Genomic DNA, 15,868 nt, shown 5'->3' with positions numbered 1-15,868 from the left:
TAATTACTCTCTAAAGTATACACGAACGGGAGTACCTCCTTATAATTGCGGTGCTTTCATCAAGCCGAAGCTTCACGAAATTCGGCTACATGGATTTCATGAAGGCAAAGTTAGAGAAAACAATGTTAGTGTGTGAGCATGAATTTCATTAGCAGGCGAATTGCTAAACTATACTGATTTTCCTTTAATGAATTCAAGCGTATGGAATATATTCGTGAACTTGAAATATTAAATTTCATTCATATAGTAAACAAATTACTACCAATTTAACAAGTTTTTAAGCTTTTAGTTTATGGGAGGCTCAACGAAAGTTCCTCTCTTTTGGTGATAATTTTTGTCACAAAAGAAAGGTTATTCCAATAAATTTTTTCTCTAGCGTTGTTTAATCAAACTTAGTGTCTTCAAAGTCTCCAAGTCTGATAAAAATTTATAAATAAATTCCGAGTTTTCAGAGGTATTTAAGCGGCAATAGGTGGAACAACTTCAAGTGTTTATTTGTAATTAGATGTTATAGATGAATCGTTTTTATGACGATCACGGTTAATACTCTCAATACTAAGAGTTAATTCTCTAATTATTCAAGCAATAAAAATTATGCTCCAAATTTAAACTCAAAACAGAGCGAAACTTATCAATTAGCGATGAAATGAATAGGCCAAAAACTTGGTTTCGGTTACAGAACGAGCGAAGATATTATAATAAGTTTAATATTATATTATAGATAATAATAAAATCTGTTTTATATTATATATTAGATATTATGAGAATAAGTTAAATAATCAAAGCGAACTATTAATTTATCTCCAAGCATTAGTCCCACACATATGACATCAACTGAATAGTTTTCATAAGTGCATATAATTCATGTATATAACAAAGAATTTTATTATCGACTCATGGTGAGCTATGCGCGTGAAATTAAAAATTCCTCGTGAGTTTCTTTATTGAACAAGCTTGCATCCGATCGAGGTCGCTTGTTCGAGGCTATCTTTAATTGCGGAACCACTTGTTTATTGTACATAGTTATATTTATACGTTTATATTCAATTAATTCACTACGTTTTATACTAAACTTTCAATGAGTCTGACACGAAATTTGCGCCATTATTGAGCCAAAAATTGAGCCATTATGTTCATAAGATGATGAAGACCTGAACCTTTCTGAAATTGCCACACAACTATTCGTTATATTTTCTTAGTTCAAATCCTTTATATTTTTTCAAGATGAAATAATTTCTTAGGATTTTTGCACTTCATGAAAGACATGACGTCAAATTATATAGTTCAGCAATAAAATATTTCGATGAAATCAATTGAGATATGAACAAAAATACTAACAAAAATTTATACAAGTCGGTTTCATATTTTCATCGAAATTTCAGCTCTATGATTAAAATATACGAATACATAAATAAATTTTCAGAGTGTATATATTAAAATGATATGTAAACAAATGCATATTTTGTAAAAAAATGGAATCTGTGTAAATATTAGTTTTGTAGTCTATGTGTGAATAGTATTATTGCATCGTTTTGTTAATCCTTAGAAAAAAATAAGGCCGAAAGATTTAAATTTCTCAAATAACTACTGGCCTTTCATGTTTTTTGTGCAGAACGTAACTTCTATTCCTGATATCACGGGAAAAAATTGTCCATCACAGTAATTTGACAGGACGCCTCGTCACGTCGAACCATGTTTCAATTACTCGTACACCGGAGCGAAAATAGTGGCTGCTGGTGTAGTGTACAATGCAGTGTCCTCAATTGCAACCAAATTAATGTACTGTTCATCTTGTATGAAGTGAATTATTACCTAATCGTTTAGTTCGCTAACCGTTTATTAATTAACTTCATCGTCAATTAGGAAATCGGGGATTGCTTTTAATTCTGGTGTTTATTTCTCTTAGTTGAAGGAACGGACAGAATTTTATAAAAGGTGAAATGATGCACAGAAGAAGAAGATTGTGTCCATGAATATTTGTATCGTATCCAGGTTCGCATGCGCGACTCGTGACTGCTTTAACATTTACCATGAAAACATTTCACCAAAAATTTGAAAGCACAGAAAGCGTTTGCTTGGCGTGTTCTTTGATTTTAAATTCATGATGAACTTGCGATTTAATCAAACTAATGATATAAGTACTTGAAATCATTTCCGATTCATGGTCTTTAATTAAGTTCTGGGAAACTGTTACGGGTCCAACTTGTCTTATCCAGGCTTCTTGATTCCACGAAGGTTTGACTGCACTAAACCTTCGTCATGAGCAGTCGTCTTGACTGCACTAGACAGTCGTCTTGACTGCACTAGACAGTCGTCTTGACTGCACTAGACCTTGCTGAACCGTATTAATGTTATAAATTCAATTCTTCTCGAATACACAAATGCAACGCAGAGTTGATTTTCCATGTGCATGTCTATTCGTTACGAAGAGTTTCTTGCGAGGCCTTGGCCGGCTCCGTTTAACCATTAATGCAACCGTACCAACGAGCTTCCTGATTAGCAAGCTCGTTGATCTCCTGACTAGCCATCCTAATAATTCATAATTTCCTGAGACAAAGACTCATCTACCACGCACTTCCACATTCTGTTCCTATCGTTTCTGAGACGACCAACGTTGTACTAGTAAAATCTCACTTTACCCGCCGAGCAGCTGGCGACTCAACTTGAAGTAAAAATAACCGCTGGCAAGCTATAGCCACCTGCCATCCTCCGCTAGAGGATCAGTAAACATCGCCTCACTGACGGTAGCCGCCTTCTTTTGTTCTTCTCTCATTATATCGTATCCATATACATATTATGCATTCTCCTCCAATGCAGCCAGCGGATTGCACAGTTCGTCTCCGACAGCCATGCAGAGATGCGAAACCGAAAAAAATCGCAATGGCACCCGATGAATCAATCTGAATAATAACCCCATTGAAAATAAAAATGATTTAAATTGGAATAAAAATATTGGAAATTTATTATTTTAAAAGTTTACTGTCAAGTCAAGAGACGAGCTGGTTTCTTATTATTGTTAAAATTTCTCAGGAAGAAATAAATCGATTCAAGATGAATTTCAATTGTAATGATATGAGGAATTAAATCTGTAATGATTAAAGTTTAAAAAAATCGCGTGCAAGTGACTTTAAAGTTTTTCCTTCTGAGTTTCGATCAACTTTGTTAAGTAAATTAATCACTAGCAAACCAGCTTTGTTATGTTGGTGGCCTCATTAGTATTGGCTCATGTTGCAATACATCATTAGGTATTCGCTCATGTTGCATTGGAAAGTTAATAATATGTTCGGAAGCTCGGGATGTATAATAATGATGTTACCTGATCTCCCGCCTCCTACACAACGCGGCTGCTGAGAATTCCAGAGGAGAGGAACATGACGCGACGGCTGATAAACATGATAAACGAAGAACATTCCTGATGATGGAACTTCGTCGGTCCAGCAGCGGCTGGACCGACGAAGAGCCTAAAAAGAAAACCAAAGAGTATTGACAAGGTATTTGTTTACGTGACAACCAATATTCCTGTCATGAATCTTGGAAAAAACTTCATATGACATACTAATGAGAAAGCATGGAGTATGTGAAGGAATACATAATGATATACGTTAAACATGTTATCAGTACTCTTTCTTTCACAAGGAACGCTTGACTATTGTGAGAAAGGACCAAATTTTATACACCCGAATATTTTGTATCCTGTTGATACAGAAGTGCAGCATTAAAACACCGCATGGTTCAAGTCCTGTGATGCTTTCGCCTTAAAAACAAGTCTCTATCGAACTTATACAATCAGAAAAATGAATGAAACTCTGTTCCAATATATATGAATTTTTCGCCTTGTGTTATCTTGACTAACTTTGACTCAGCAAAAGGGCGTATCAATGCTACGTTTACAATGTAGGTGACTATTAGTGCGTGAGTATCTGCCCCGTTTATTTATTTGAGTGTAAAATTTCATTCATTATAACACAGTTCTTGTAGGTACTGTTTGGGTCTCAGTTTTCTTTTTCAAAAAATTTAGCGGGGAAAAATCATACTCTATATATATTTTAAAAATAAATTTGTAGAATCTTATACATTTTTGGGTCTGAATTTTATTTTTTAAAAAACTATTGGGGAAAAATCATACTAACACGTACATTGCTCTGCTACTTTTACATTGCTCTGTCTGTGGTCGACCATGAATAAAGAATAAGTCTCAAAATGACTGGGTTTGACCGGGATTTGAGCCCGGGACCTTTCGCACCCTAAGCGAGAATCATGCCCCTAGACCATGTATATATAAATTGTTTAATGAAATTTGTAGAATTTTGCACTTTTTTGGGTGTCAAATTTTTCTCTAAAAATTTATCGGGGAAAAATCATACTTTATATAAATTTTATAAAGAAATTTGTAGAATTTTGCACTCTTTTGGGTCTCCGTTTTTTTCCAAAAAATGTATCGGGGAAAAATCATACTGTATATAAATTTTATAAAAAAATTTGTATAATATTGCAATAAGCTGGGAAATGAGTAGCTGTCACTGATTACTCATCGCACTCAGCGGCTCCCGAACTTACGAGTTACGGCTCTAGAATTTCCTGAGCAATTCATGACGTGATGAATTTACTGAATTGAATTGCCTGAGTAATTCATGACGTGATGAATTTATTGCATTGAATTTCCAATTATTTCATAATTTTTAATCATCAAACAGATGAGTTTTTAATTGAAACTAAATCAGGCCCTTGAAAGCTTTAATAATAAATAATTATTGTTGATAATTATTCATTACTTATTATTATTAATTACATTTTAAATATTTTATTTGATAATATTTTACTAAATTTTAATAAAATAAATTATTGTTAATAATTTGAATAAAAAAGATCGTAAATATACCGCGTTATCTTCGTAGAGTGCATGGCTGTTGACGTCATGACTATCTTCTTGAATTTCTGAACTCTCGGCGTGCAAGCAGTGGGAGCAACAAATCGTTTGACCTTCTAATGTAATAATAAATCATATATAAATAATAAATTAGTTCAAATAAATCATTTGACCTTCAATTTGGTCAAGACGTCGTTAATGAACTGATTTAAGAGAGAAAATTATGTTTCAGTTTTGTTTTATAAAACCGAATAAGTTTTTATTTCTAAAAGTACAAAAACTTTCGCCTGGTCAAAATGGGTCAATATGACCTACATAAGGGCAAATGGGGATTTAAATGCATACAACAACGACCCATTCATTTCTTTGAGCGGTTCGAATATAAATTTTTTGCCAATTAAAAAAATTAAAAATAAAACCCAAATAGAAGTCAATTGTTGCACACGTACGTGTTGTAATGTGCGTGTCAACATCGTTAATTTTTAAGATAATTTCGATCGTACTGTTGATTTTACTTGAATCCTTCATGTATAAAACTCAGAAGTTTAATAAAAAAGTTCCCGTTAGATTTCCAGCATAATATCTAAATTAAAAATTTCTATAACAACTTTACCAGTTCTTTTATTTATTAGATCACAAATTCAGCCTGAATTTAAACATGAGAAAACAAAGGCCGATGCTGGCTCGGGAACGAACCAAACTTATTACAAGAGTTAGAGTTTCTGAATAAATAATCCTAGGGTAAAACTGGCACACATAACATGAATAAGTACACGAGAAATTAGCCATTAAACTAAATATATTCCAATCAACGATATATGCGGAGGAATATGCTACCGAATATTACGAGCTTAATGGAACCAACTCCGAATATTTTTTCGTGAAAAAATCCGAATATCTTCGTTTTGATGAAACAACCATATCATGAACGTTGTTATTTTAATGCCTCGAACTTTATGATATATAAATTTCAAAATTTTATTTCAGCGCGATGTTGTTGAGAGCCGCTAGCACTTCGGAACGCAAATTTTTTACTAAGCTCAATCCTGGGAGATTATAAAATTTTGCGGACCTGGCACTATGCCAATTTCTTTTCCGTCCAGTAGTTGTGTGGGCCGCAGAAGCGCCCGCAGTTCTGAACAAACAACTTTGCTTCAACAAATATTTCCTGTCAAAACTTCAACTCTTGCAAATAAAAAAAAATTCTAAGCCTTTAAACTTGTTAATCCGATCTACGGGGTTTAGATCATAAGACTCTGAGGAAAATGCAGACTTTCTCAATAAAATGGATCATTTATTGCTGAAGAATAATTATTTGTTAAGTGGAGAAGAATTAAATATAAGTAAATTTTCAGTGAATGTTTTAAGAGGCTGTCAAAGTAAGTGCATCAGGCGTCACGTTATACATATTCTCATCTTGTTTCCCAAGCCCGAAGTTTTTTAACCTCAACTAGATGGCTTTCAAAAATTAACCTCAAGTTTATGAGCGATATTTCGACGCAATTAATCAATACTTATTTACTTTTGAGCTAAAATGCGATAAGAATTTTACCTAAAATTATTAACGAGCAAGTGGAAATCATTGAAAGCTAAATTGAAATTAGATAAACACTTTTTCATGCTAGTTTACGACTGAAGTTCCGTATTGGTAGGATCACTGTCCGTTTGCAGCTTCTGAAGTTAAGAATACGACATCATTGGCTTAATAATCGACTTGGTGAATGCAAATTGGGGTAATAAATAAAATCAAATTCAAAATTTCTTTATAACTAGACAAAAACAAAAGGCTCGTCTATTTTAGGTTTTCGATATGAATGCTTGCCTGAATATCAAATTGAATTCAAGTCTCTTGAAATATCTTTCGGAAACTCCTGTTTCTTCCGCTATTTGATAAAATTAAAATTCAGTTGATAAAAGTTTAGGCGAAGAAACAAAGTTAACAAACTGCCTATTGTTGTTCAATCGACAAATTTTCTGTATACTGCATGGCTTTCTATGGACATTTGTGACAAGCTAGGACGTTAGTCGATTATTTATCAGAATTAATAGCATTAGTAGCAAGTTAATTAGACTTGCGTGGGAGGTTAGCTCGGCGGGTCAATTCGGCGCTGTTCGAGAGGACAGATATTATAAAAAATATAACTCAGTACTCACTGCAGTGAGTGACAGAGAGCGCATTTTCTCGTCGACGAAAACGTGAAGTCACGGACGGACGGACGGACGGACGGACATGACGAGCACAATAACGCCATTGTTTCCATAAATGAGAAAATGCGCTAAAAAGATAGCAGATATTCGAAATAAGCAAATATTCATCCCGTTTTAGAGATCATTGTCGAATAACATTGTTAAAATACTAATGTATATCATTAGTGAATTATTATAGGCTAACAATTCCGCAGACGCGGATGATAGAATTGGAGGACTACAAGGTAAATAAGTATAGGTGACTGAATGTCTGAACAAAAATAGATTGCGGGGTAATATGAAAATTGTTGTCACATACGAATTAAAATCGCAGTTAGTCATGAAGGCCGTTATCAGGTTCACAAAGAGAGCGCAATCATTTATTTTGAGATGACATTGACTAGTTTAGATTTATTGCGTGTCATTATCACGAGTTTATGAACAGATTTTATCTCAGTGTTGATGTTAATTCGATCAGCGACTTGCAGAGAATCGACCAGAGTCTTTGGCACAAGCTGGTCGGCGTCAAGCTCATTGCGCTGAATAAATAGTATTCTGCTGATGTCAGATGCTAGAATTATAAAAAATTCGTTCCTGTTAGGCTTTAGCAGATTATAAATTTAAAAAGACTAGTGTTGCATTTACAATAATCAGAATCTACATTGTTGGTTAACATTTGAAAAAAATATTATATGAAGTAACCACCTGAAAATGCACTCATTAAGAGAAATTTTTTTGCTTACTTCTGCAAGTGTAAGAATTATACTTTAGTTGATGGTTTAGGCTATCTTAATTAGACAGGCATGAGCAATCAATAGCTATATATGTTGTAGTATGAAGACGCTATAGGTGTAGATGATGCATGAAGTTATGAATAAATTTTCCACCGTTTTAGTGAGTGAAATTCTTAAATTGAACAATGGCAGCGGGGGATTTTTCAAATTTAATGTTATATTTTAGTCACTTGCGAATGCTTCACTTGCGGAACTACTTAAATTAGACTATATATATAATTATATTATATAAATATAATTTTTTACAGCGTTATTTAATTTTAATTAGAAAAGATGATGATTGTGATCGTTTTTCACTGAGGATGACCACTCGTCAGCCACATCAGGAATAATCGTGATGATATTTATTTAGCTTTATATATAATTTTAATTTAAATTTCCATTTGAAAACCGCGCAAAACAAAAAGAAAATCAGCAGGTCCACTGCAAAAGTTTCGCACCTATTGGGACTCGTACCGGAAGACATCAAAAAATATTCTCGTTCAAATCGTAAATTTTCCAGCAACGTATCAGATTTTTTCCTTCAATTCAAGAGTCTCCTGCGTACGAGTTTCATGTTAAATGCTTCTCTTCGACCAGTAAAGATGTCATACAGCTTCCAAATACACAATTCGATAGCTTCTTCGTGTTTATTGACAATGCTATTGTCGGAAAAATTATGAAACTTTTTATAAGACACTGAAGCCACAATGACTTTTCGCATACATTGTTGTCTGTTTTCTCAGCATCTAAGTTTGTCGCGCAGTTCATTCCTTAGGGGCTGCGTTCGTAGCTTTTACTGAACTAAAAAGACTGGATTGTGCACATTGACAGGTGAGAATTTTTTTCAAGCTTCATTTGGTCAAGTTCGTTACTACAAATTTTGCATCGACGCCGGCACATTGAGAAATGGAAACTGGATCTATAATACACATTCATATCCCAAAATCAAACATCGGATGAATAAAAAATCCATCTAAATTACCAGCATTTGTGGTTGTTGCTGACGTCTCCTTCAAGCAACCAAAATAAACGTGATATTTATCTCCCTCCCTAATTTATTTATTACGACTTGCCATGCAATGACTCCACAAGTTACCAGGGCCTGTACTTTCAAAAAAAGTTTAGAGATCGTAAGTTCATCAGCCAATCATTGACGGCCTTTCGAGCAAAATCCACCAATCATAGACAAGAAAATAGAGCGTAAGTACTTACGTTCACTTAGCAAGTTATGAAAGTATGGCACCAGGCACAAGGCATGGGAGATTGCCACAATTGCTGCCCTTCAATTGTTGCCGCTACATTTGATCTGGCCTCAGACGCCTCAGGATTCCGCTGCCAAGATTTCCCAAGCGACCTTCCAGGCAGACGCTACAAGAACTTCAAGACCAATTCTTCCAGCTCTTCATTGGAAAGCTTGCCTTGCTGGCGACACGATGAAATATCTCGCGGTCTGATTAGTTAATTCACATTTCCCTGAAGAATGGGACTAAAGAAATACATTTCTTCAGTCTTGACATTAATACTGTGAGGAGAATCTAATTGAATGCCTTTGATAGAACGTAGATATTTTACCCGTAAATAATCTGTTAATGGTCAGATCGGACTAAGGTGATTATTGGTAATGGGAAAACTTCGGAGTTATGTGCCCTAAAATAGCACGCTGCATCAACCAGAATGTGGTATTAAGTCATCGCTCTAGTTTGAATGTCATTAATCTTGAACTTTCGACTAAACAAAACACAGAATGACGAGTGGCTGTGGCCGAATATTCGAATAAAATGTCGGATGCTGCTCTCGCGCATTCTTAAGACAAATTAAAAAAATATATTGACGATAGTTTTACATTCCTGAAACTCAGTTCCAGGAATCTTCCACAGTCTTTGATCGCTCAATGAGCTCAACGGTTTACATTTGTTTGCTATCTCATCCCTCGAGGTTTAATTTATAAATGATCGCTATAAAAATTCGCCGCCGACGTATGTTTAGGCTACGTATGACGGTGCTGTAACTCATATAAGAGTCAAGCTCTCCTCACAATTACATTAATGCAAATAAGCTAATCAGGTAAGTGCTCCTCTAGCAGACTTCTTATGAGACTTGTTGCCTGGGCACGGCATAAAATGTCAGGCGCAATACCTCCTTGCCCTCGCGTGTGTCATGAACGGCATATTTCCATAAGGACCCTCGAGATTATATATTAAATATAACGAACGAATATATTCATATCCTAAATGACAAGGAGCAGCAATCAGAACTAACCTGGAATGGATTATCATTGTTGCAATTTTAACGATAGGAAGTCACTGTGAAACTTCCCGAAATTTTAGATTTCATTTCAACAGAGCCGATCCACATTATTTTTCAAAAGATTCATTGTCCCGCATTAACATAACTGTTACGAATTTGTTGTTATTAACTCCATGAAATAATGATTTTCAAACTAGCTGGTTCATTGTACCGTATTGCCATTGTGTCTGTCTTGTGTGAGCCTTCACAATTAAACAACGATATAAAAAAATGTCTGGTCTTTAACGCCCCCCGCGCCTCATCTTCAGCTTCAAAAGATTTCATATGAAGGTAATATTTCGACGTGATATATTCCTAACAACATTTAGATGCGTGGCCAGCCGCGAGATAGGTGCCGCCTGGGACTCGGGGAGCGCGTAAATCAGCTTCTCTTTGTTCGCTTCGGCTCAGGGTTAGAAGGGTGGCCTGTACGCAGCTTGCATGCTCGGTATGAGTAACGGCCAACTCTTCTAATAATCTGAGGCAACTATAAAGTCAGAATGAGATTCTGATCAGAAGCAGATTTTGATCAGGTGGCCAAGCAGACCCAGAATAACTTTGCGCCAAGCGTAGGGACTCTTCGTCTGAAGCCTGGGCGGTCCTCGAATTTTATTATGATATGTATCGTGGAAACGCTTAAAAAAATAGACATTCATGATTAGCCACTATATTTTCCAACGCCAGGCTTCAAACAACTGTACAAAAACTTAAAAAAATTGATTATAGAGAGTTCAAAAATTTGAAAATGCAAATGACTTTTACTGCATTTGTTCCATTCTGAAAACAAATTAATTACTTATGTTTTCGATTGCAATTTGATTTCCGGAAAACAATTTGAAGATTCTGCACAATTTATGACCGCTTCACTGACATGTTCGTTTGCATGAATATCAAATAATTTATTTTAAGTGTCACTTGTTTACTTTTTTTAAGGCATTAATAGTACTAATCTCCCAATGTAATTATGTTAAGCTTAAATTATTCAGAGCATAGTTTATAATTCAAATGTATACATTTGTTGGGAAGCTGTTGAACTGGATCATGAATAGAGTTGGGAAATGAGTGAAAATGCTCATAGTTCATATTCAGCTCGCACAATTTACATCCCTTTATCGTGAAGGTACATTAACACACGGAGGCCTCACAATACTCACCTCTCAGAATACGACTCTAGCTCCATGCCCATGTTCATGTTAACCGTCCTATCCCATATCGACTCTTAATCACATGTAGTGGGAAGCCAATTGCCCATGTTACACAACTGCTGGCACGGGGACGACATACACATCATTTGGTCGCAGCAATCAGTGGAGTGTGTTTGCCTTGCTCTCTGATTGGGTTCCCAGGGAAGACCACAACAGCACCGCAGATTAAAGCAATGTACTCAATCTCTGACGCAGTTCTAATTGCATCGCTTTACAGTTTTGGCTGCTGTGGCGTGACTAATTGAGATATAAAGTCCAGGGCAGTAAGTGTTTTTAATTCACGTTTACAGTCTTGATGGTGATGTAGAAAATAATTGTATGGAAACTGATGCAGATTTAAATCTACTGTAAGGTGTTACCGGAAAATGATTTTTTGCACTGTACTAAGAAGTGAGTACGATGTCATAATAATTTACTTTTTCTTGTACATGAACAATAACCGTAATTTTTGGTCTTATGCTTCTTGTTTATCTTCTTTGAGGGTACGGGCTCTTGCTTGCTGACGTGTTTACTTAGGGTTCCCAAAATTCCCGCCTGGATTTACCTTACTAAATTTTTTAACTTACCCTCGCCTCATTCAACTTTCTGCTCAACTCTGACTCCTCATTTTACCAATTTCGGATCTTATGCAAATTCTGATTATAATATTCTTCTCAAAGCAAGGGCGATGGTGATGTTCGAACACTCGCCAGCCTGAAGAAATATCATTAATTTGAACCGAGCAGTTATTCAAATTTTGTGTTATCAGAACTATGGAAGAAAATGAAGGCGCCGTAACAGAATCAATATGCGGCTTAAATAACAGAGCAAGACAAGCACTGAATTACTTTGCGAAAACTAAATAGTTAATAGATTTGGAAATGAAAATATTCAAATATTCATAAATATTAACAAGACGACGTACAGGCACGCTATCGTGGAACACACGATGTCGCAGTTTATAGCACGTGGCAACCACTACACAAAAACACCTTAATGTATATTGTGATCGTGAAGTTTTAGTCGTATGAGTCTCCTAAAGGATAATAACAAGACACAGGTGCTGCATGACCTTTAATTCAGATGAATTACACATGTGAAAGCGTACATTAGAATACTGATACATCAAAAATCCCACCTACTGATACGCGCTTTATGAAGAACCATTTCTGGGTTCACAAACAACCTAAACTTTTATTTATGATGAACAACTTCAAATAAAAAAATAAAAATCCAGATTAGAAATAACCAACAAATTTGTAATAAAAAATTAACTGCTATAAACAATTCTAAAAAGGTGAGGCAATCATAACAACCTAATAAGAATTAGTCATATTACTATTTATATAACCACACACAATTCACGAATATCACACATGTAATTGAATTAACCACTGAACCGATGGTTACACCAGCAGTGCACCACAATTAGGTTGCATCACGACAAACAGATTTTAAAATGAATAATTTTAAACGGTCACACAGGATGTTTCTCTAATGGAAAATTCAAGTAAAAACGAGAGGTAAAATATACATAAATGAAATAATATTTAAATTTGAGAATCAACTGGTTTAAACTCTACCAATTATAATCGCCACAAAATATAATGACGGACCAAGGGCGGCTCTATCTCCTTTTATCACTAATTCATTCAGGAATTGTTTGCCCGCGGAAGTCATTATGTACCAAACAACCTGGGCCTTTTTTATTTCCCTATTTTCATCTGCCAGATCTCGACATCATAAATTCCGGTAGAACGATTTCTTTTACAAAATTTAGATCTTTAAAACTAAAGGGATAAAAATTTTTGAATTTTTCGAAGCGGAATGAATTTAGGATATTTTGAAAGTTTAGAATTTTAGGTAATTTAAAATTTAATTGAATATGAAGTGGTTTCAGCAGACGGATATTTTATATGACTTCAGCGTGCCCACTAGGTTCCGTCTAATACACGACGCTTGTTTTCGCAACATGCGAAAAATATTTGATCTAAATTTTGTGAATGTAATGGAATAAATGTCGATAAGCGTTATGTTGAGAATATCTTAAATTGGGGAAATTAGAAACTAGGAGCAATGAATCAAGTTTAAAACGGCAATATACATAAAATGCATCAATGACGAAATTTATTGCAGATCACTACACCATTTTTTCACAGACACGACTAGAGTGGAATAATAGCATACGTACCACTTCAGATGAGATGAAACTTGTCGCAAAGAAAAAGTAGCTGTAAGAAGCTGAGCTTCTATTCGGACAATAACTCTGTGCGTTAGTAAAATGATGGTAATAAGAATTATGATGATTTCAGTTTAATCATGAACTAAAAATAGCTATTTAACCGAACAAACTGAAGGTTGCTAAGTCTTCAAAATTGCTTAATAATAATTTTACTTCATTCACACAACATTTTTGCCATCATTAATATCTTAAAAACAATTCATATAATTTTTGTATTAATTCAGTATTTGCACGCAATTTACGTGTCTCGTATGAAAGGTATATTGTAAAGACCCGCATAAATGTACGTCAGAGCCAGTTGCTCCAAGGGCCTGACTCGGTGCTCTATTGAAGTCTCCCCCGGCGAGTCCTTGAAATCCTCTTATGTGCTAAGTTCCCGCGACATAGTCCCTGTTCAGTTCACTTTTGTTCTTCGGGTTAACTTATTCCGCAAAGTTAAAATGTGAGCTCATTAGGTATTTTTTTTACCGTTCCATGAATAATTCGACGAGCGGAGAAACACTTTTTTAAAGGGCATGAAGCAAACGCAAAATTACGGTTAACAAAAAATGCTCGAATTTTAGGTGGGATATTATATAGATGTCGGTGAGTTTTAGAATCATTTCTGATCTTGAAGCGGTACTTGGTCGTGAGTGGAATCTAAAAGCTGTTAAAAGTTTCCCTGCAAAGCCGGAAGTTTTAAAATTTTGTCAAAATACTCGGCAGGTTTTTGTTGAGCTCAAACGCGAAAAATTTTTTGTTTCATAGAAATGTTCTGCTGCGCGGTGTGGCACTTAAATTTTTGTAGTTATTAATAAAAATGTGTAATTTTTAACATGCATAACTAAATTTGTGTGAAAACCTAGATGAACTCTGCATATCACCAATCTTTTGCCTATCATCATAGCATAATATGACTCCTACCATGCATGTGTATGGCGCACGATGGGAGAATTAGCGTTTTAAAAGAAGGATCTGCCCATGTATACGTAGTGAGACATGTCCAGTTTTTACCACTTAAATAAATTTTTTCCACTAACTATAGTAAGTTACAGGTAAACATGGTCTCGAATTACCGATAGATACTCTCTCTGTTCTTATGCATAATATCGATTTCAGTCCCATCGTTGCAATTAATGAGAGTTGCATGGAGTGCAAATAACAGCTTTGATATTCGGGAACTCCATCATGGTCTGTTCTACATTGAATAACTACTTCAATGATATGAAGCTTGAAAATGTCATTCTTAAATAAGGCTCCGTGTTGATCTGCGTTATTAACTTTATTTTAGATTCAACAATAGAAAATTTCGGCTCTTTGAAATACGAATACTAAACTCCTACCCAAAATAAATTTTCAAGTTCCATTAATATATCCCAATAAGTATGATGAGAAAGCGTCCAAACAACCCCAATATATTTAATGCACCAGGTTTCAAACACACGCATAAACAAACGCATGGAGAAACAAAAAACATTTGACCAACATATTCAAGATTAATTCTTTCCTGAACACAGCACGCAAAATTTGTTCATGCGAATAATGAATGATCGAGTTAACTAGGAAAAATTGTGAGTCCAAGATAGAGTTGAATCAAATGCCAGCTTTGCGTCGCTCAAAAAATATTTTCAAATCCGATTCGTTTTGAAAAATATTTCAAAATTGCATGTGGATGTGAATTTCGGCCAATATTTGATGATTTTTTAAGAGAGTCTACCATAGTGATGCTCTAATGGAACTCCACCATGCATTGGATGCCGAAAACGAAAAAAATGGCCAGCGTATCTGATATTAGGAATTTAAGGAAAGGTCCACTATAGAAAAGGGCAAATTGAAATATATTCCAGCTAGAAATTCAGCCTAAATCGCTAACCGAGATTTTAACCGCTAAACTAAAAATCCAGACTCGCTGGTCCAAAGTTCAATTGGTCAGGTGAATGAAATAAAAAATTGATTAAAATAGTTCTCACTGGTTGATTTTGTACCACGGATCTCAAACGTGTTATATTCTAGAGAATCAAATGAAATATTTTTCATTCTTAATAATAATATTGCTCAGTATTATTTTTAAATTATTTTCGGCAGCTATCGGTAAATTCATTAATTAATATCCGACTAAATCCTCATACCTGGGTGATTTAGCGCATTATTTTAAAACGCACATTCCTTGTATATTAATTTCGCCGTTTTGCAGAGGTCGTGATAATTACAGGTATGCGAGCATAGTCGTATCCAAATTAATCAATTAACCAATTACTCTCACAAATAGAGTTTTGACTCATTAAAATTTGGAATTAGTTTAAATTTGCACAATTACAATGGCTGTAATCCAAATTAATCAATTAAC

The sequence above is a fragment of the Hyalella azteca genome, unplaced genomic scaffold, assembly GCF_000764305.2.
Source record: "Hyalella azteca isolate HAZT.00-mixed unplaced genomic scaffold, Hazt_2.0.2 contig12502, whole genome shotgun sequence".
In the NCBI taxonomy this organism is placed as follows: domain Eukaryota; kingdom Metazoa; phylum Arthropoda; class Malacostraca; order Amphipoda; family Hyalellidae; genus Hyalella; species Hyalella azteca.
The sequence above is the reverse complement of the archived record's forward strand: the minus strand, read 5'-3'. Positions refer to the sequence as shown.